We start from the raw sequence: 22,363 nt of genomic DNA, 5'->3' as shown, positions 1-22,363 counted from the left end.
TGTCTGTTGTCGCCCAAACACTTCATTTCTAACACAGCCTGCAGACGCTTCCCACTAGCTGTTCCATAATGGGACACCATGGGTGCAACACTGGCAGCTGCGGATGGAGTGGTCGTGCGACTGCGCTCTGTGGACGAGCTTTCGCTTCTGGAGGAGGAGGAGGAGGAGCAAACGCCTACAGCCAACTGTTTCCTAGACCGTGGGCTAGGCACAACTGTGCCACTATGGCTGTCCCCTGTGGACCCTGCATCCACCACATTATCCCAGTGTGCGGTAATGGACACGTAACGTTCCTGGCCATGCCTACTGGTCCATGCATCTGTTGTGAGGTGCGCCTTTCTACTGACTGATTGCCTGAGTGCATGGACAATGCGTTCTTTGACATGCTGGTGGAGTGCTGGGATGGCTTTTCTCACAAAGAAGTCTCAACTGGGTAGGTCATAGAGTGGTACTGCATTGGCCATCAGGGCTTTGAAAGCTTCGCTTTCAACCAAACGGTAGGGCATCATCTCTAACGAGATTAGTCGAGCAATGTAGCCGTTCAAACCCTGTGTACGCGGATGAGAGGAAGAGTACTTTCTTTTCCTATCGAGAGTCTCTTTTAGGCTGAGCTGGACTGGAGAGCTGCATATGGTGGAACTAGCGGGGGTGGTGGTGGACATGGCAGATTGAGAGAGGCTTGGCGATGGTATTCTTGATGTGTGTTTCCAACCAAGAACCTTGCGATTCCCTGACTGCTTTGGCCTTGCGACAAAACCTCCACATTTGCTACTGGTGGTGTCATAACCGGTGGGCTTCCAGTTAGGGAAGCAATGTTGCGTTGCTGACTAGCTTCAATATGAGCAGGTGCACCAACGGTATGGGACGTTTGGTAGTTAGTCCATGCTTCCAAGTGCCTGCTGGTTAGATGTCTACGCATGCACGTTGTATTTACATTTTGAACATTCTTCCCTCTGCTAAAGGTCTTGGAGAATTTCTTACATATAACTTTGGACTGATCATTCGGATCTTGGTTAAAAAATTGCCACACTGCACTCACCCTACTATGGCATACCTTATCAGGCTTTGCACGCCGTGCTACTGTCACCGGATTGCAACGCTGTCCCACACCTGTTGTGGTTTTTGACAAATGTTTTGGGCCTGCCAAATGACAACTTTTGCGATGTAGATGGCTGCTGCAGATCATCCTCCTCCGCTTCTGAGCTACAGGCTGTGGCACCCTCTTCCCCCAATGGCTGCCAATCTGGGTCAACAACTGGGTCATCTATCACCTCCTCTTCAATGTCATGTGCACCGTCCTCTGTGTCACCGTATAAGGTGCTATAGCGTTCGGGACTGGGCACCATAGTCTTATCAGGGTCAGATTCGGGCTCAGTACACTGTAAGGGCAAAGTAGTGATCTGAGTAAATGGAACAGCATAATAATCAAGCTGTGGCTGTGCATCTGTGCACTCCATGTCCGATTCTTCCTGTAATAGGAATTTAACAATTTCCCTCTCTAACCCAGGCATGGTATGTGTAATGCGCTCCATGGAATAAAGTGTAGTGTTGCCTGCCACATCCTTCACTTTTGTTTTGGGTGAAGGACACAAGGAAGCAACTTTTTCCAGACCTGGAGCATCCACTGACGACTCGCTGGTTTTAGATTTTGAAGCTTCTGAAGAGGAGGTGAAAAAGCTGGAGGCTTAGTCAGCAAGGAAAGCCAAAACTTGTTCCTGCTGCTGTGGCTTTAAAAGCTGTTTTCCTACTCCCAGATAAGGTAGCCTTCGAGGCTTTGTGTAGCAGACGATGACGCTGCCTCAACACCTCGAGCATTTGGTGCGATCTTGCTTTTCCCAGTACCACCAGATGCTCCACTACCACCACCACCACCATCAGTACCAGCTGGCAACGATCGCGCACGGCCTCTTCCACCAGACTTCCTCATTTTTGCGGAAATGTTACCAAAATAACAACCGTTATATGCTACTGTTAAACAAGATAGGTGTATATTAACTATTAGAGAATTTATATCTCCCTTTTTTTGGCTGGAAGACAGCAGGAAAAAACAGGCCCTGTGTATTACACCACACAATGGACAAGGCAGAACGTGGCTGGCAGATATACGCCAAACAAAACTCACGTAGATCCACTTAATGGCTATTTAAAGCTCCCTTTTGTGAATTACACCATTGTGTGTATTACACCACACAATTGACAAGACAGAACGTGGCTGGCAGATATACGCCAAACAGAACTTACGTAGATCCACTTAGTGGCGATTTAAAGCTCCCTTTTTTTTTGGACGGGAGACTGCAGGAAAAAACAGGCCCTGTGTATTACACCACACAATGGACAAGGCAGAGCGTGGCTGGCAGATATACGCCAAACAGAACTCACATAGATTCACTTAGTGGCAATTTAAAGCTCCTTTTTTTGGGACGGGAGAATGCAGGAAAAACAGGCCCTGTGTATTACACCACACAATGGACAAGGCAGAACGTCGCTGGCAGATATTCGCCAAACAGAACTCACTTAGATCCACTTAATGGCTATTTAAAGCTCCCTTTTTTTGGGGGGGACGGGGGACTGCAGGAAAAAAAGGCCCTGTGTATTACACCACACAATGCACAAGGCAGAACGTGGCTGGCAGATATACCCCAAACAGAACTTACGTAGATCCACTTAGTGGCAATTTAAAGCTCCCTTTTTTGGGGGGGGCGGGAGACTGCAGGAAAAAAAGAAGCCCTGTGTATTACACCACACAATGGACAAGGCAGAACGTTGCTGGCAGATATACGCCAAACAGAACTCACATAGATCCACTTAGTGGCTATTTAAAGCCCCCTTTTTTTGTTGGGGGGAGACTGCAGGAAAAAACAGGCCCTGTGTATTACACCACACAATGGACAAGGCAGAACGTGGCTGGCAGATATACGCAAATCAGAACTCACGTAGATCCACTTAGTGGCAATTTAAAGCTCCCTTTTTTTTTGGGAAGGGAGTCTGCAGGAAAAAACAGGCCCTGTGTATTACACCACACAATGGACAAGGCAGAACGTGGCTGGCAGATATACGCCAAACAGAACTCACGTAGATCCACTCAATGGCTATTTAAAGCTCCCTTTTTTTTGGGGGGGCGGGAGTCTGCAGGAAAAAACAGGCCTTGTGTATTACACCACACAATGGACAAGGCAGAACGTTGCTGGCAGATATGCGCCAAACAGAACTCACGTAGATCCACTAAGTGGCTATTTAAAGTTCCCTTTTTTTGTTGGGGGGAGACTGCAGGAAAAAACAAGCCCTGTGTATTACACCACACAATGGACAAGGCAGAACGTTGCTGGCAGATATACGCCAAACAGAACTCACGTAGATCCACTTAGTGGCTATTTAAAGCCCCCTTTTTTTTGTTGGGGGGAGACTGCAGGAAAAAACAGGCCCTGTGTATTACACCACACAATGGACAAGGCAGAACATGGCTGGCAGATATACGCCAAACAGAACTCACATAGATCCACTTAGTGGCAATTTAAAGCTCCTTTTTTTGGGGACAGGAGACTGCAGGAAAAATAGGCCCTGTGTATTACACCACACAATGGACAAGGCAGAACGTGGCTGGCAGATATACGCCAAACAGAACTCACGTAGCTCCACTTAGTGCAGACCTGGGCAAGATGCGGCCCGCGGGCCGCATCCGGCCCGCCTGATGATTTTTAACGGCCCGCCAGCTAGCTGTCAGTTCTGACAGCCGCCGCCGGCACCGCTCGGCCAGCCGCCAGATGCTTATGAGGGCTGGCGGCTGGAGTGAAGGCCCCGAGGTCATCCACACGCTGCGCATTGCAGCGCATACAGTTCCTCCATACGGGAGTCCTCCAGGGTCAGGATGTGATTGACACAGCATCAGGAGCCATTGGCTCCTGGCTGTGTCAATCATTCTTGTTTCCGGAGGCAGCATTATGCCACCGGTCACAAGAGGCTGCGCTCCGCATCGGCCCTGTACGTCACGTGCGTACGTCACCTGCGTACGTCACTCCACGGCCGCGCGGGATGCTGCGGTGAAGAAAGTTGCTGGCTGATGGTCTCCATCAGCGGTGGTCTCAGCAGTGGCGTATCCAGGGGGCCCCCGGGCGCAGCCGACAGTGCAGCACTATATGGGGGCCATAACATTTGTGCAGCACTATATGGGGGCCAAACTGTTTGTGCTGCTGTATATGGGGCCATAACATTTGTACTGCTGTATATGGGGCCCATACTGTTTGTGCTGCTGTATATGGGGGCCATACTGTTTGTGCTGCTGTATATGGGGCCCATACTGTTTGTGCTGATGTATATGGGGCCCATACTGTTTGGGCTGCTGTATATGGGGCCCATACTGTTTGTGCAGCACTATATGGGGCCATACTGTTTGTGCTGCTGTATATGGGGCCCATACTGTTTGTGCTGCTGTATATGGGGGCCATACTGTTTGTGCTGCTGTATATGGGGGCCATACTGTTTGTGCTGCTGTATACGGGGCCCATACTGTTTGTGCAGCACTATATGGGGCCATACTGTTTGTGCTGCTGTATATGGGGCCCATACTGTTTGTGCTGCTGTATATGGGGCCCATACTGTTTGTGCTGCTGTATATGGGGGCCATACTGTTTGTGCTGCTGTATATGGGGCCCATACTGTTTGTGCAGCACTATATGGGGCCATACTGTTTGTGCTGCTGTATATGGGGCCATACTGTTTGTGCTGCTGTATATGGGGCCCATACTGTTTGTGCAGCTGTATATGGGGCCCATACTGTTTGTGCTGCTGTATATGGGGCCCATACTGTTTGTGCTGCTGTATATGGGGGCCATACTGTTTGTGCTGCTGTATATGGGGCCCATACTGTTTGTGCAGCACTATATGGGGCCATACTGTTTGTGCTGCTGTATATGGGGCCATACTGTTTGTGCTGCTGTATATGGGGCCCATACTGTTTGTGCAGCACTATATGGGGCCATACTGTTTGTGCTGCTGTATATGGGGCCAAACTGTTTGTGCTGCTGTATATGGGGCCATACTGTTTGTGCTGCAGTATATGGGGCCATAATGTTTGTGATGTAGTATATGGGGCCCATACTGTTTGTGCTGCAGTATATGGGGCCCATAATGTTTGTGCTGCAGTATATGGGGCCATAATGTTTGTGCTGCAGTATATGGGGCCATAATGTTTGTGCAGCACTATATGGTGCAAGTGTCTGTATGGGGCATTGCCCATCATATGTATCATGGAACCCGCCAGCTGTAATGCCCCATGCAGATGGCCTTATTATATATATGTATACTACAGTATTGGGTAAAAATGAGTTAATTATATTAGTCCGGCCCTCTAAAACCATCCAAATTTCTCATGCGGCCCCATGGCAAAATTAATTGCCCACCCCTGACTTAGTGGCTATTTAAAGCTCCCTTTTTATTTGGACGGGAGACTGCGGGAAAAAACAGGCCCTGTGTATTACACCACACAATGGACAAGGCAGAACGTGGCTGGCAGATATATCAAAAAATACAAGGGCTGTAGTAGAATTTCAATCTCCCTACAATGATCAAAGGACAAGTATGGCAGCAATAAAAAGGACTGCTGCACAGTGCACACAAAAGGCTGTGGACAAAGAAACAACAGAACTGTGCAGAAAGAAGCAACAGGATTTGTGCTTTGAAAAAAGCAGTTGGTTTGTGCGTACACACAGCAATGCAGCTATCAGGGAGCCTTAGAATGCAGCCTAAGAAGCTACAGAGCTGATGCACCCAAAAAAAAAAAAAAAACACTGTCCCTGCAAAAAAAAGGTGGTGTTAAACAGTGGAAATCGCTACAGCACAAGCGGTTTGGGGGTTAATCTTCCCTCCCTAACTATATCCCTGCTTTCGACGAAGCTGCAGCAACCTCTCCCTATGCTCAGATCGGCAGAAGTAAGATGGCGGTTGGCGTGCACGCCCCTTTATAGCCCCTGTGACACCGCAGAAAGCAAGCCAATCACTGTAATGCCCTTCTCTAAGATGTGGGGACCGAGACCTATGTCATCACGCTGCCCACACTCTGCGTGCACCTTCATTGGCTGAGAAATGGCGCTTAAAGCGTCATACGAAACGCGACTTTGGAGGAAGATTTCCGACCTAATGGCCGATCCCACATTGGGATCGGGTCGGGTTTCACGAAACCCGACTTTGCCAATTGTCAGTGATTTCTGAAATTGACCGATCCGTTTCGCTCAACCCTAGAGAGGACCAATCAAATTCTGACAGGATTCTTGCATCACTTTGTCAACGTACATCATGATGACTGGATCAAGTTGCTGCCTTGGGCAGAATTCTCGTACAACAATCAAGTAAGTGAGTCTTCTGGTAAATCTCCCTTTCAGATTGTGTTTGGGCTCCAACCCAGGATTCCACTTCTCAGCTCTGGGTCTTCTGGCATTCCTGCAGCTGATACCTTTACGGAGGAATTCTCGAAAGTATGGAGCGACACCAAGGTTGCCTTAGAGAGAGCTTCACTACGTATGAAGAAGCATGCGGACAAAAGACGTCTGGAGGCTCCTTCCTTCCGGCCAGGGGATAAGGTATGGCTCTCCTCCAAATATATCCATCTGAAGATGCCCTCTTACAAACTGGGTCCCTGCTTCTTCAGTCCTTTTGAAGTCCTGAAACGGATTAACGCAGTCTCGTACAAATTTAAATTGCTTAATTATTTTCATGTTTCCCTCCTCAAACCCATACTTTTGAGTTCATTATTTCAAGATTATTATTATTATTTATTATTATAGCGCCATTTATTCCATGGCGCTTTACATGTGAGAAGGATGTACTGGCGGTAATAATTAATGAACCCCATAACGCACTGCACCGCTTTAAGTGAATGGGGTTCTTGCCAGTTCATCACAGCCTGTAGTTTGGCAGGATCCATAGCCAATCACTGGGCAGAGATGATATAGCCCAGGAAAGGTAAAGACTCCTGCTCAAACACACACTTCTCCAACTTAGCGTAAAGAGAGTTTGCCCATAAGAGGTCGAAGACTCTGCCAACATCTCTCCGGTGGGAGTCAACATCTGGAGAGAAGATGAGAATATCATCCAGATAGACTACGACCGAGGTGGAAAGCATATCCCGGAAGATCTTGTTGACAAAGTCTTGGAAAACAGCTAGGGCATTACAGAGCCCGAAGGGCATCACCAGATACTCATAGTGCCCATCTCTGGTGTTAAACGCCGTCTTCCATTCGTCCCCCTCACGGATGCGAATCAGGTTATAAGCTCCCCGCAGGTCTAATTTGGTAAATACCTTAGCTCCCCGTAGCCTATCAAAAAGCTCAGAAATCAGGGGCAGCGGGTACTTATTCTTAACGGTAATGGCGTTAAGACCCCTGTAGTCTATGCAAGGACGCAATTCTCCATTCTTCTTCTGTACGAAGAAGAACCCTGCCCCTGCTGGTGACACTGACTTCCTAATATACCCTCTTGCCAAATTCTCCTGGATGTATTGGGACATAGCCTCCGTTTCCGGGAGAGAGAGGGGATAGACACGTCCCCGAGGAGGTTCTGCTCCAGGCAAGAGATCTATAGGACAGTCATAGGGACGGTGAGGCGGAAGGGTCTCCGCGGCCTTTTTGGAGAAGACGTCTGCATAAGACCAATAGTATTTGGGGAGAGTAGAGAGATCTGTGGGTATCTCAGTGGTGGAAACCTGAACGCACTCTTTCACACATCTGCCCTTACAGGATTCACTCCAACCCAATATCCTCCCAGAGGTCCACTCAATATGTGGGGAGTGGAAACGGAGCCAGGGTATTCCCAGCAGAATCTCATCCATTCCCTCGGGAAGGACAAGAAGGGAAATAATCTCCTGGTGGGATGGGGACATGGCTAACGTGAAAGGGACAGTCTGATGTGTGATCTGTAACGGAAGTGTCGACCCATTCACCACTCTAACGGTTACTGGTTTGGCAAGCATAACCAGAGGTACTGCGTGGCGCAGAGCAAAAGCAGAAGACATAAAATTTCCTTCTGCTCCTGAATCCACACAAAGCTCTACTGTAAGAGTGGATGTGCCTAACAGGATTGTCCCTTTAAAGGACAATTTGAAGGAAAATGCCGCTGTGTCCAGTGAACCTCCTCCAATGGTCACTAGACGCGATCGTTTTCCCGACCGCCGTGGACATTTATTAGCGTAATGTCCCGGTTGCTGGCAATTTTTACACACCACAGGTACTCGAGCGGTCTGAGACCTAGGTCCCGCTCGAGAAACCTCCATGGCCTCATGGGAGTCGGACGCCATAACAGGAGATTCTAGAGGTTTGGCAAAGGTGGGAGCCAGCCAAAACCTCTGCCTACACTGGGTCCGCTCCAACCTCCGCTCGTTAAAACGGAGATCGATGCGGGTAGCTATAGTAATAAGCTCCTCCAGTGTGGCGGGAATCTCCCTGGTGGCCAAGGCGTCCTTTACATGATCTGCCATTCCTCTCCAGAACACCGGAATAAGGACTTTATCCGGCCATTCCAGCTCAGAAGCTAGAGTCCGGAATAGGATGGCGAACTGGCTGACCATGGACGAAGCCTGAGTAATTGCCAACAATTGGAGCGCGGTATCGTGGGTGACACGGGGTCCCAAAAAGACCTGCCTCAGAGCGTCCAGGAAGATAGGAGCACTCTGTACCACACGATCACCACGTACCCAAAGCGGCGTTGCCCACTCCAACGCCCTGCCCGACAAAAGAGACAAAATGAATCCCACCCTCGCCCGTTCCGTAGGAAAATGTGTAGCCAGCAGCTCGAGATGTATGGAGCACTGGCTCACGAATCCCCGACATAGCTTACTGTCACCAGCAAACTTGTCTGGAAGCGGGAGACGGGATAAAGTTGGAGCAGGGGTGGCAGCGGACAAAATGGCTGCAACTACACTTGCAGCCTGAACAGCGACAGCAGTAATGTCCACAGCTGAGGTTGCACGCTCTAGAGCCGCCAACCTACCCTCCAGCTGCTGGATGTACCGCTGTGAACGCTGATCGTCCGTCATTACTAGCCAGACCTTGGCGCTAGTATTCTGTTAAGGACTGGCGGAACGCACCAAGAATCAGATGTTATGGTATTAGGTGCGTTCGCAGTCCGAGGTCCACCGTGCAGGTGAAAACCCTGCTGCTAGTTGAGACAGCCGATATGGCGGTACAATAAGTATACACACATGGGTTAACTTCACCCTGTGTGAAGGAAGTGAACCCTGTTGCGTCACAGGGCCGCGGTACTGCACAAAGAGCGCAAGCAAAGAGTCTCAGAACTCAATCCCAAGACTTAGGATTTGAGTTCATAAAGACCTCATGCGCTCGACACCACTACTGGGGTGTCAGAGTGACAGAAATAATATAATTAAGTGGCACAAGAGTGCGTGCGGTGCCGCACAAACGGACGCCACTAACCACCCAGGCTTGGGTCAGGTAAGCGCACGGCGCCGTACAGGCGGTCACAGCAACTAGACGCTGTTATGTGTGTAACGTGCTGTTGGATAAATATACAAAAAAGGTTGCACTCTATTGTGCAAAAGCATGTCTAATCTGAAATATATGAAATATGAATAGCAAAATGGCTTTTGAACATTAGGAAAATATTTAAGAGACGCTTTGCACAGAATTTGATATAATCAAATAGTGTGAGCCCATCAACCGTCGTCAAGGTGGTCTCATAAACTGATGGGTCCCTGACCCCCCTGTCCAAATGTGAACACTTACCGAAGGCCAATGTCTGAATGCCTGGGTGAATGTGGACACCTCTGTTCAGCAAAGCCTACATATGAGTTAGCCGGGACCAAGTGTGATGAGATGCAATTAAAAACCACATGGTGATGGGAGGAGTGCTGAGTCAGTCAGCTACCATAGAAATGACAAAACAAAGACTCGCACATCCAAACTAGTGTGAATAGGTGCATACCAGGAGCAGCTACCTCCATACATAAATATACAAAAAAGGTTGCACTCTATTGTGCAAAAGCATGTCTAATCTGAAATATATGAAATATGAATAGCAAAATGGCTTTTGAACATTAGGAAAATATTTAAGAGACGCTTTGCACAGAATTTGATATAATCAAATAGTGTGAGCCCATTAACCGTCGTCAAGGTGGTCTCATAAACTGATGGGTCCCTGACCCCCCTGTCCAAATGTGAACACTTACCGAAGGCCAATGTCTGAATGCCTGGGTGAATGTGGACACCTCTGTTCAGCAAAGCCTACATATGAGTTAGCCGGGACCAAGTGTGATGAGATGCAATTAAAAACCACATGGTGATGGGAGGAGTGCTGAGTCAGAGTGCTGGCAGAATATGCATTACAGGAGCTCATTTGCCTTGCTGCTAGTGTGCTATCAGAAAGAGCCTTCAGTGCTGCTGGTTCAATACTGACCAAAAAAAGAACACGTATGGCTACCCAGAATGTTGATGATCTAACCTTCATTAAAATGAACCAATCATGGATTTCAAATTATTTTGCCCCACCTTCCCCTGCTGACACGTAGCTTGCCGGAAAAATGTCTTGCTTTTGGCCTCCTCTTATTGACTTCTTCAATTCCTACATTTGACCTGACGCAAGCTACCGTGCGAGTGCCATTTGCCTGGACAGGTGGGTGTGCCCACTCTTGGGCGACGGCACTGGCACAGGGTCCCTCATAGTAGAATGAAGTATCTCTGACAGTGGTGGTGCACAACCAACGTCAGACACACCGTCGTAGTATGTGGGGCCCTGTGCCAGTACCGCCGCCCACGACAGAGTATTCCCCCAGCTCAAACAGTGCTCTACCACTTGCAATACTTACCTCTCCCTGCTCCACCACTGTGTAGTCTGTGCTGTTAAATCCTTCAATGGCACTGCCAATACAAATTTGTTAAAATGATAGATGATAAAATATACAGGGGCCCTGGCCTCCATTTAGACCAGTTAATACTTTGCGCCTTCTACCACTGTCTGCTACTCAGCAGAGGAGCCCAACCCTGTACCTAGCTATGCTGCCCGTTTAGTCCTGTTAACAATTTTGAACTACATTTAGCCTACTTTAGTATTTGGGCCTACTAAATGTGTCTGCCACTCATTACAGTTGTCCTCCACTTAAAAAAGCAATGCCGCCCGTTTAGTCCTGTTACCTATTTAACCCCTTCATGACCCAGCCTATTTTGACCTTAATGACCTGGCCGTTTTTTGCAATTCTGACCAGTGTCCCTTTATGAGGTAATAACTCAGGAACGCTTCAATGGTTCCTAGCGGTTCTGAGATTGTTTTTTCGTGACATATTGGCCTTCATGTTAGTGGTAAATTTAGGTCAATAAATTCTGTGTTTATTTGTGATAAAAACGGAAATTTGGTGAAAATTTTGAAAATTTCGCAATTTTCACATTTTGAATTTTTATTCTGTTAAACCAGAGAGGTATGTGACACAAAATAGTTAATAAATAACATTTCCCACACGTCTACTTTACATCAGCACAATTTTGGAAACAAAATTTTTTTTTGCTAGGAAGTTATAAGGGTTAAAATTTGACCAGCGATTTCTCATTTTTACAACGAAATTTACAAAACCAATTTTTTTAGGGACCACCTCACATTTCAAGTCAGTTTGAAAGGTTTATATGGCTGAAAATACCCAAAAGTGACACCGTTCTAAAAACTGCACCCCTCAAGGTGCACAAAACCACATTCAAGAAGTTTATTAACCCTTCAGGTGCTTCACAGCAGCAGAAGCAACATGGAAGGAAAAAATGAACATTTAACTTTTTAGTCATAAAAATTATCTTTTAGCAACAATTTTTTTATTTTCCCAATGGTAAAAGGAGAAACTGAACCACGAACGTTGTTGTCCAATTTGTCCTGAGTACGTTGATACCTCATATGTGGGGGTAAACCACTGTTTGGGCGCACGGCAGGGCTTGGAAGGGAAGGAGCGCCATTTGACTTTTTGAATGAAAAATTGGCTGCACTCTTTAGCGGACACTATGTCACGTTTGGAGAGCCCCCGTGTGCCTAAAAATTGGAGCTCCCCCACAAGTGACCCCATTTTGGAAACTAGATGCCCCAAGGAACTTATCTAGATGCATAGTGAGCACTTTAATCCCCTAGGTGCTTCACAAATTGATCCGTAAAAATGAAAAAGTACTTTTTTTTCACAAAAAAATTCTTTTAGCCTCAATTTTTTCATTTTCACATGGGCAGCAGGACAAAGTGGATCCTAAAATGTGTTGGGCAATTTCTCCTGAGTACACCGATACTTCACATGTGGGGGTAAACCACTGTTTGGGCACATGGTAAGGCTTGGAAGGGAAGGAGCGCCATTTGACTTTTTGAATGAAAAATTATCTCCATCATTAGCGGACACCATGTCGCGTTTGGAGAGACCCTGTGTGCCTAAACATTGGAGCTCCCCCACAAGTGACCCCATTTTGGAAACTGGACCCCCCAAGGAACTTATCTAGATTCCTAGTGAGCACTTTAAACCCTCAGGTGCTTCACTAATTGATCCGTAAAAATGAAAAAGTACTTTTTTTTCACAAAAAATTTATTTTCGCCTCAATTTTTTCATTTTTACATGGGCAATAGGATAAAATGGATCCTAAATTTTGTTGGGCAATTTCTTCCGAGTGCGCCGATACCTCATATGTGGGGGTAAACCACTGTTTGGGCACACGGCAGGGCTCGGAAGGGAAGGCGCGCCTTCTGACTTTTTGAATGGAAAATCAGCTCCAATTGTTAGCGGACACCATGTCGCGTTTGGAGAGCCCCTGTGTGCCTAAGCATTGGAGCTCCCCCACAAGTGACCCCATTTTGGAAACTAGACCCACCAAGGAACTTATCTAGATGCATACTGAGCACTTTAAATCCCCAGGTGCTTCACAGAAGTTTATAACGCAGAGCCATGAAAATAAAAAATAATTTTTCTTTCCTCAAAAATGATTTTTAGCCTGGAATTTCCTATTTTGCCAATGGTAATAGGAGAAATTGGACCACAAATCTTGTTGTCCCGTTTGTCCTGAGTACGCAGATACCCCATATGTGGGGGTAAACCACTGTTTGGGCGCACGGCAGGGCTCGGAAGGGAAGGCACGCCATTTGGCTTTTTAAATGGAAAATTAGCTCCAATGATTAGCGGACACCATGTTGCGTTTGGAGAGCCCCTGTGTGCCTAAACATTAGAGATCCCCCACAAATGACCCCATTTTGGAAACTAGACCCCCAAAGGAACTAATCTAGATGTGTGGTAAGCACTTTGAACCCTCAAGTGCTTCACATAAGTTTATAACGCAGAGCCATGAAAAAAAAAATATATATTTTCTCAAAAATGATTTTTTAGCCCGCAATTTTTTATTTTCCCAAGGGTAACAGGAGAAATTTGACCCCAAAAGTTATTGTCCAGTTTCTCCTGAGTACGCTGATAAGTTCTTCACAGAAGTTTATAACGCAGAGCAGTAAAAATAATAAATACGTTTTCTTTCCTCAAAAATAATTTTTTAGCCCAGAATTTTTTAATTTTCCCAAGGGTAACAGGAGAAATTTGACCCGAATATTTGTTGTCCAGTTTCTCCTGAGTATGATGATGCCCCATATGTGGGGGTAAACTACTGTTTGGGCACATGCCGGGGCTCAGAAGTGAAGTAGTGACGTTTTGAAAAGCAGACTTTGATGGAATGCTCTACGTGCGTCACGTTGCATTTGCAGAGCCCCTGATGTGGCTAAACAGTAGAAACCCCCCACAAGTGACCCCATTTTGGAAACTAGACCCCGAAAGGAACTTATCTAGATATGTGGTGAGCACTTTCAACCCCCAAGTGCTTCACAGAAGTTTATAACCCAGAGCCGTGAAAATAATAAATACGTTTTCTTTCCTCAAAAATAATTTTTTAGCCCAGAATTTTTTATTTTCCCAAGGGTTACAGGAGAACGTGGACCACAAAAGTTGTTGTCCAGTTTCTCCTGAGTACGCTGATACCCCATGTGTGGGGGTAAACCACTGTTTGGGCACACGTCGGGGCTCAGAAGGGAAGTAGTGACTTTTGAAATGCAGACTTGATGGAATGGTCTGCGGGCGTCACGTTGCGTTTGCAGAGCCCCTGGTGTGCCTAAACAGTAGAAACCCCCCACAAGTGACAACATTTTGGAAACTAGACCCCCCAAGGAACTTATCTAGATATGTGGTGAGCACTTTGAACCCCCAAGTGCTTCACAGACGTTTACAACGCAGAGCCGTGAAAATAAAAAATCATTTTTCTTTCCTCAAAAAAATGATGTTTTAGCAAGCAATTTTTTATTTTCTCAAGGGTAACAGGAGAAATTGGACCCCAGTAATTGTTGCACAGTTTGTCCTGAGTATGCGGGTACCCCATATGTGGGGGTAAACCACTGTTTGGGCACACGTCGGGGCTCGGAAGTGAGGGAGCACCATTTGACTTTTTGAATACAAGATTGGCTGGAATCAATGGTGGTGCCATTTTGCGTTTGGAGACCCCCTGATGTGCCTAAACAGTAGAAACCCCTCAGTTCTAACTCCAACACACCCCTAACCCTTATCCCAACTGTAGCCGTAACCGTAATCACAACCCTAACCCCAACACACCCCTAACCACAACCGTAACCCCAACACACCCCTAACCCTAACCACAACCCTAATTCCAACCCAACCCTAAGGCTGGGGTCACACTAGACCGTAATACGGACGAGTGCAATGCGCTAAAAAAAAAAATCGCATAGCACTCGTCCCAATGTTAATCTATGGGGCAGCTCCCATCATCCGATATTTTCTCGGTCGTATTCAGGATCTGAGTGAAATCGCAGCATGCTGCGATTGTCAGCGTATCTCGGCCAAGAATCGCCAATGCAAGTCTATGGGTGCGAGAAAAAATCGGATTACATATGGACCATGCGTGTGCATTGCGAGAAATACGGAAGACTTCTCCAGGTGACAGGAAATTGAATCATCCATTATCAGGAAGCTTTGGCATGCTAATTTCTGGGCCACGCTGGATTGCAAACCAGGAAGCACGCCTCCACGGAGTGTATTGTGTAGCAGCATGGCCAGGCATATAAATGTTGAGATGCTGATTGCTCTGGTCCATGATAGACCCGAATTATGGGACCAACGCGACGCACATTATGCGGACCGTGCACGTAAAGACGCAGCATGGAGGTCAATATGTCGCCACATGTTCCCCGATTTTGATGATCGACCTCAAGAGGTTCAGCAAGAAATTTGTAAGTACCATCCTTTATGCAAAAATGGGTTTTTACGAGGGGCGATCCAAAAGTAATGATAACCAATACTAAACACAATGAATATAGTCAAAAAATGTTTTTATTTTTCTACATAGTCTCCTAACAAGTCTATACATTTAGTCCATCTCTTTTCTAAACTTAGAATTCCCTTTGAAAAAAATTCTTGATCTTGACCCTCAAAAAAATCCCCAACAGCGGTTATCACGTCGCTATTGTCGTCAAATTTCTTGCCCCGGAGGTGTTCCTTGAGCCGAGAAAAGAGAAAGAAGTCACTGGGGGCTACATCTGGTGAATAGGGGGGGTGTTCCACCAGTTCAAAGCCCGCTTCTTGAATGGTAGCCATGGCAACTGCAGCTTTGTGAGCCGGCACGTTATCTTGGTGAAACAGCACTCCAGCCCGCAGTTTGCCGTGCCTTTTCTCCTTGATAGCCTCCCGCAATCTTCTTATTTGTTCTGCATAGTAGGAGCCCGTAATAGTGGCTCCCTTCTCCAAATAGTCCACCATAATAATTCCTTCAGCGTCCCAAAAAACGGACGCCATAACCTTCCCTGCTGAGCTTGACACTTTGAATTTCTTCGGCGTCGGTTCGTCGGCTCATTTCCATGTCATCGATTGTTGTTTAGTTTCGGGATCAAAGTGGTGGATACAGGTCTCGTCCATGGTCAAAAAAGTGACAAAAAATTTTTCTTGTCTGCTTGGAACTTTTCGAGATTTGCTATTGAAATGTCAACTCGTTTCTTCTTTTGCTCGTCAGTTAACATTTTTGGCACCCAACGCGCGGAGACCTTTCTCATATGCAATTCTTTTGCAAGGATTCTTTGAATACTGCCATATGAGATCCCTGTGACCTCAGCTACATGCCTGATAGTCACTCTTCGATCTGCCAATACAACTTCAACTTTTTTCACGTTTTCCTCATTGAGGGACATGGATGGGCGTCCTTCACAATGTTCATCTTCCGTCGATGTTCTTCCCAGCTTAAATTCCTTGGCCCAGCATGCAACTGTGGAATATGGAGGAGAAGAGTCCCCCAATGTTTCCACTAAGTCGCTGTGTATGTCTTTGGTAGTCAATTTTTTCAAGCAGAGGTATTTGATGACAGCCCTGAGCTCGTTTTTTTCCATTTTGATGTTCACTTCTCGGCAGTTCATATTCAAATGAATGTAGCTCCCAGGATTCGTGGTCTATTTAAGTGATTTTTTTTTCCTGGACTAGTGGGTACCTAAGAGAGAAGAAAACATTTTATTTTAATTTGTGTGCAATAGAAATAACCAATTATCATTACTTTTGGATCGCCCCTCGTATATTGGGTTCATGATAAAAATAAGCATGAACACATCATATGTGGTGTGTTTATGATTGAAGTAAATGATCCATGCTCTTGGTTGAAGATGCAAAAACATTACCAAGACACACAAATTTGGATGAAATGTAATAGCTATTGTCCTTTAATATATTCCCCAAGGAATTTTATGTCCCCCTCGGCTCCTGGGCCCGTGTGTGATTGTAAACCCTGTTTGAGTTATGTGCATGATCTTTATATACCAAATGTTGTATCTTTGCAGTCAATGATGTCACTAGACGCTGGCGGAGTTGCCGGGACCAATACCGGCGTGAACGACAACTTTCTGGGCGGAGTGGTGATGCAGCCACCAAAAAAAGGAAATACCTTTATTTTGATGGCCTTAATTTTCTGGCACCGGTGATGGAGCTCAGACCGTAAGTGCATGCATGTCTCAAAAAATGTGAAACATCTTATTACGTGAATATGTATGTTTTTTATCTAAATAAAAATCTTTTATGAAATACAGAACAGAGTCAAATCTGACAGAAAGGGAGACTGCATCTGACTCTGAGTTGGTGATTGATCCTATGGTGAAGAGGCAGAAATGGCTGGACCATCTGGGCAAACAGGCAGCAACCAACCACCACCACCACAACCAGCAGCAGCGTCTTCTGCCACACAGGAGGCAAATCCAGAGGTGGAGGAAGGAGCCCAGAGCAGCAGTCCAACCTTGGCTCTGGATACCTCACCACAGCCTAATACCAGACCAAACCGTGGTCGGCGCAGAAGGGTGGTTTCGAACATTGGCACCAGGAGGCAAGTAGATACAGGGGTGTTGGACTATTTGTCCAGAGCTGCCCATGACGATGGGGAGGAAGCTTATTTCCGCAGTCTTGCCCGCTATTTATGGCCCATTCCACGCTCGCTCAGGCTGCGGACCAGAGGTTGTATCCAAATATTGATAGATGCAGCCACACCCCCAAACAACCCCACTGATGTTTTTAATTATGTGGAACGGTGGCAAATGTCAGCTACCAACCTTCTGGCGGTGCAAGACCTTCCACAGGACCAATCACAAACTGTCGCAGCACCACCCCCGCAACCTATAGCTCCACAACATCAGCATACCCAAAGCACCCAACAACCACAAAACAGGGCAATTTATGATTATCCTGCAACTGCCCAATATGACCACTTGAACAGACACATGCTTGGAAGCTAGTCCCAACAAGTGTCTGCTCGACATGGCCATATTGGGGGGTCTGACCAAATGGGACAAGCCGGTACCCAGGACTTGATGCCCATCTACCCTCAACATCAAGTGTTAAGTCATACACATGATCGAAACTTGCCACAACAACCTAAATTTAGATCAACACTAACACAGGTTGACAGTCTGGTTGGTCAACCATCCAGGCAAAGTTCCGCACATGCTGGACACCCGCCATCACCATCACCACCCCCAACCTACCAGAACCTGTAATTTTTTTCCCATTTTTTTGGCCTGTCATTTTGGTTGTTGTATGGCCTAAGTTTTATTTTTCCTTGGCATGGAAATCTGTCTTGCTCATATGGCTCTAATTACATATGCTGATAATATGTTTTGAGAATATGTATATATATACTATGAGCAGTAAAAATTTGTTAAAAAATCGGAGTGTTATGTATTGGTCAAACTACATGCATGACTTGTCAACTTAACACACTTAGCTAATTTCTGGTTGAGATACATAATACACAATTGAATACGGAAAATTATGGTATTTATTAACTTACAATCTAACGTAACTTTACTGCAAAACAGCATTGTCTTGCCAAACAGTCGATCCCTCTGGTGACACAAAATAATTTGTTAAAACATCACGAACTTTAAGGCCTGAGGGCTGACGACGTGAAGGAACAACACGTGTAGTTGTCAAGACAGTATTTGCAGAATCAATTTCATTAGAAGCAGATGATGGGCAATCATGGTATCTTGTAAAGTTGTGAAGAACAACACATGCTTTTATCACGCCATTTACATTGCCTTCACTCAGTTGGATTGCTGACTGAAGTACCCGCCATTTTGCACTGAGAATGCCGAATGAACACTCGACCAGACGGCGGGCACGGGAAAGCCGCAAATTAAAAATTCTGCGCCGGTAGTCCAGGTCTTTCATGACATTCCTTGATAATTGAAATGCCTCATCTGCTACCATCATGTAAGGCACCGCATCCAAATTAGCACCTGGTATGTGACTTGGGGGTGGGAGATCCAATTCATTGTTGCGCAGCCGCCGACCTATAATGGAAGAACTGAAGGCTCTAGAGTCTCCAGTTCTCCCATAGGCCCCAATGTCTACAATTATAAACCTGTAGTTGCTGTTGACTAGGGCCAACAGCACTACAGAGAAAAACTGTTTATAATTATAGAATTGGGTCCCTGAACCTGGCGGCTTACGCACACGGATGTGCTTTCCATCAAGTGCCCCAATACAGTGCGGAAACTGGCAGGTGTCCTGAAATCCTTGAGCAATTTTTAACCAGTCTGCCATTTTGGGTTCAGGCATCACCTCTTGATGAAGTCTTCTCCAGATTTCCGTGCATGTATCCCGCACAATACCAGAAATTGTAGATTTGCCCAGTAGAAACTCTAAATGCAGGGCCGCATATGATAGGCCAGTGGCAAGAAAGCTAAAAGAAAAGAGAGTATTCTTTAAAAATATAAAGTGAACACAATACAGTGTTATATTTGCAACAACACAAATTTCATAAAAAATGGCATGCTTATTAAATCATTAAGGACATGAGATGGCTTTCATCTTTGACAAAATTAAATATTATCTAAGAAGGCCAAATGAAGTTACCTAAACATTTAATTAGCTACTTTGAATAAGGGGGAACAACATTAAATTGTTAAATAATTTGGGACAAAGATTATTTCGACATACCGTAAGGTAAGGATAAGGCGCTCCTCTGCTGAAATACATTTGCGCATCCTGGTGTCCTTCTTTGTGATCCCTGGTCGCAAAATATCCAACAAAATATCAAAGGTTTGAATCCTCATCCGACAATAGTTGAAGAACTTGTCAGGATTTGTCCTCAGAGCAGCATACAGACGGCTGAAATGGCCTTTATTGATCCGTTGCGGATGTACCCACATCCGTCTCTGCCTCCTCGGATCGACAATAACTGGGTATGGCTGGCCAAAACGTTGGGAAAGTACCCAGTTGTAAAGCACACGCTCTGTGGTGTTAAAAGTCAGTAGATCAGACATGTTGCTCATCAATCCGAAGTGCACCAACACAAGCAGGGACTCTACTGCCTAGATTGGTGTGTGGCACCTGTGTTTAGGGCCATTAAATAATGTTCTTGGTGATGATTTAAATTTTTTCAGGTGGAAAATCCGTTATATGTCCATTTTGCAAGCCTGCGAGAAAATCTCGCCATACGGATGCCATACGGATGTCACACGGATGTCACACAGATCATTTGATGCGAGAAAATCGCATCCTCGCACTGCACACGGATCACTGTTTTGGTAACATTTGTGCGATTCTCGTCTGTCAAAAACGGACCGTTTTTTTATACGTTGTGTGTGTCCCCGGCCTTACCCTAAGGCTATGTGCCCACGCTGCAGATTCGTGTGAGATTTTTCAGCACCATTTTTGAAAAATCTGCGGGTAAAAGGCACTGCATTTTACCTGCGGATTTACCGCGGATTGCCAGTGTTTTTTGCGTGGATTTCACCTGCGGATTCCTATTGAGGAACAGGTGTAAAACGCTGCGGAATCCGCACAAAGAATTGACATGCTGCGGAAAATACAATGCAGCATTTCCGCGTGGTATTTTCCGCACCATGGGCACAGCGGATTTGGTATTCCGTATGTTTACATGGTACTGTAAACCTGGTGGAATCCGCAGCCAAATCCGCACCGTGTGCACATAGCCTAATTCTAAAGGTATGTGCACACGCTGCGGAAAACGCTGCGGATCCGCAGCAGTTTCCCATGAGTTTACAATTCAATGTAAACCTATGGGAAACAAAAATTGCTGTACACATGCTGCAGAAAAACTGCACGGAAACGCAGCGGTTTACATTCCGCAGCATGTAACTTCTTTCTGCGGATTCCGCAGCGGTTTTACAAATGCTCCAATAGAAAATCGCAGTTGTAAAACCGCAGTGAAATGCGCAGAAAAACCGCGGTAAATCCACAGCGGTTTAGCACTGCGAATTTATCAAATCCGCTGCGGAAAAATCCGCAGAGGACCAGAATATGTGTGCACATACTGTACCCTAACCATAACCCTAACCCTAGTTCTAACTCCAACCTTAGTGGAAAAAAAAAAAATCTTTATTTTATTATTGTCCCTACCTATGGGGTGACAAAGGGGGGGGGGTCATTTACTCTTTTTTTTATTTTGATCACTGTGATAAAACCTATCACAGTGATCAAAATTCACATTGGAACGAATCTGCCAGCCGGCAGATTCGGCGGGCGCATTGCGAATGCGCCCGCCATTTTGGAAGATGGCGGCGCCCAGGAAAGAAGGCGGACGGACCCCGGGAGGCTAGGTAAGTATAAGGGGGGAAGATCAGGGCACAGGGGGGCGTCGGAGCACGGGGGGTGGATCGGAGCATGGGTGGATGGATCGGAACACGGGGGTGGATCGGAACATGGGGGGGTGGATCGGAGCACGGGGGGTGGATTGGAGCATGGGGGGGTGGATCGCAGTGCGGGGGGCTGGATCGGAGTGCAGGGGGGTTAGATTGGAGCACGGGGGGTGGGATTGGAGCACGGGGGAGCGGACAGGAGGACGGGGGAGCGGAGCACAGGACGGAGGGGAGCGGACCACAGATCGGAGGGCTGGGGGGGTGATCGGTGGGGTGGGGTGGGGGCACATCAGTGTTTCCAGCCATGGCCGATGATATTTCAGCATCGGCCATGGCTGGATTGTTATATTTCACCAGTTTTTTAGGTGAAATATTACAAATCGCTCTGATTGGCAGTTTCACTTTCAACAGCCAATCAGAGCGATCGTAGCCACGGGGGGCTAAAGTACAACTCCTCCTGTCCCTGCAGGCCGGGTGAAATTACAGTTAACCCTTTCACCCGGCCTGCAGGAACGCGATTCCGCCATGACGCATACGCTGCATCACAGGTCGGATTGGCACCGACTTTCATGATGCAGCGTATGCGTCATAGGTCGGGAAGGGGTTAAAACTGCATTTAGCCTACTTTAATATTTGGGCCTACTTACTGTGTCTGCCACTCATTACAGATGTCCTCCACTGAACAAAGCAATGCTGCCCGTTTAGTCCTGTTACCAATTTTAAACTGTATTTAGCCTACTTTAGTATTTGGGACTACTAAATGTGTCTGTCACTCATTACAGTTGTCCTCCACTGAACAAAGCAATGCCACCTATTTAGTCCTGTTACCAATTTTAAACGGTATTTAGCCTAATTTTTTATTTTGTGCCTACTAACTGTGTCTGCGCCACTCATTACAGTTGTCCTCCACTGAACAAAGCTATGCCGCCTGTTTAGTCCTGTTACCAATTTTGAACTGCATTTAGCCTACTTTTTTATTGTGGGCCTACAAATTGTGTCTGCACCACTCATTACAGTTGTCCTCCACTGAACAAAGCAATGGCGCCTGTTTAGTCCTGTTACCAATTTTGAACTGCATTTAGCCTACTTTTTTATTGTGGGCCTACAAATTGTGTCTGCACCACTCATTACAGTTGTCCTCCACTGAACAAAGCAATGTCGCCTGTTTAGTCCTGTTACCAATTTTGAACTGCATTTAGCCAACTTTTTTATTTTGGGCCTACTAACTGTGTCTGTG

Source organism: Ranitomeya imitator, chromosome 4 (genome assembly GCF_032444005.1).
Source record: "Ranitomeya imitator isolate aRanImi1 chromosome 4, aRanImi1.pri, whole genome shotgun sequence".
In the NCBI taxonomy this organism is placed as follows: Eukaryota; Metazoa; Chordata; class Amphibia; order Anura; family Dendrobatidae; genus Ranitomeya; species Ranitomeya imitator.
Note: the sequence above shows the minus strand (reverse complement) of the source record.